This window comes from Limulus polyphemus, unplaced genomic scaffold (assembly GCF_000517525.1).
Source record: "Limulus polyphemus unplaced genomic scaffold, Limulus_polyphemus-2.1.2 Scaffold80, whole genome shotgun sequence".
In the NCBI taxonomy this organism is placed as follows: Eukaryota; Metazoa; Arthropoda; class Merostomata; order Xiphosura; family Limulidae; genus Limulus; species Limulus polyphemus.
In genome coordinates, this window is record NW_013665690.1 from 346,490 (window position 1) to 348,076 (window position 1,587).

Here is a 1,587-nt window from a genome sequence, read left to right on the forward strand (position 1 = left end):
TCAATGAGAAGCTGATTGATGTAGTATACACAAAACAAGAATGGTGATATGTTTCCATTTAAATGAAAAGAGATTTTTTGTGTAAAGACAAATAAAAAGAAATACTCTATTGATAAGATAAAGATAACAATAAAAAACAAAAGCAGGCAGTGATATGGAACATGAATAAAAGTGGTTATAAATGAAAGATGTTACATTTAACAGAAATAAAGCTGTGTTTTAGAATGAATCAGAACTCAGACTTAATCACTGTACATCAAACTGAAAAAAAAAACAATCTGCTGAAAAGTAACTAACTGAATTATGACAAAGAAGGATATTGTGATAAAACTTAACCAATGAGTTGTGGTTCTTTGAAAGTAGAAACAAACCTGTTTTGAAGGTGCAAAGGTTGCTTGCATAATTCACATTTTCCTTAGAGTAGGCCAATCACAAAATATACTTCAAGAATCTAGAAATGTCTGTGCTCATAAAGTAAACTTGTCCTCAGATTGATGTTGGTCATAATACTAACACTCCAGGTAACATCTCTGAAAGATTCATGCATTAAAAAATAACACTAGAACAAGTTATTAGGTGACCTAGTGGGATATGTGATTCCCGTCCTTCAAAGTAGCAGCGACCAAGAGGTAATTTGAGATAAATATGGGAGTAACAACTGTTGCTACAGTTTGAGTGGTCAAGATGATAGGCTATCTGTGCTCTGCTCACTACGGGTATCGAAACCCGGTTTCTAGCGTTTTAAGTCCGCAGACATACCGCTGTGCCACTGGTAATGTGATAGAAATAAGGGAGAAGTAACATGCTTCCAAAATTCAGTATTATATATTTATATATATATACAAATCTTGTACATTGCTGTCAGTTTTAAGTTTTAGCAAATGAACATATTCGGACATTATTGTGAATTGATAAACTTCCAAAAGTTCGTTATTCAGTATAGAAAAAAAAAAAAAACTCTCAGAAGTGCGAAGCATATTTTATAAACAGACGAGTGCGAAACTGAATGTAATTATGTAATACCTTTTACTAGAAGAGTTACTAAAACAGCCGGACGTAGAATAAGAAGATATTTGACAAAAAGCCGGACGGACTTAATGCAAGTGAAAGCAGTAGACCTTTACTCTCTTTCGGTGGTTTTTGACGCTGATTCTCAAATTGTCTAAACGGCCTTAAATAGAATATTTGCACGTCGATATATAAAATAAATTTACTTATTTTTTGTTTGCTTTGTAGTTGACGCAAAGACGCACAATGGGCTACCTGTGATGTGGCCCATCGTGGGTATCGAAACCTGGTTTTAGCGTTATAAGCCTTCAGTCTTGCTGCTGTGCCATTGAGGGGCTTTACTTGGTGAATGATAATCATTTAAAGTTATTAGTGGAGTAAAATTAAATAACCAGTCGATAAGCCCAATAACTTAAGCCATATGATCATTGAATAGGCAAGATAAATTAGTGTAAACACCAGCAATGACAAAAGATTAGTGAACGTGTGACATTTTTTATTTATATTAAACTTTTCACATTTTATTTGGTGAATTTCTTCATTTTTTTTATTGTGTTCAGACTGTATTACAAAACTTAC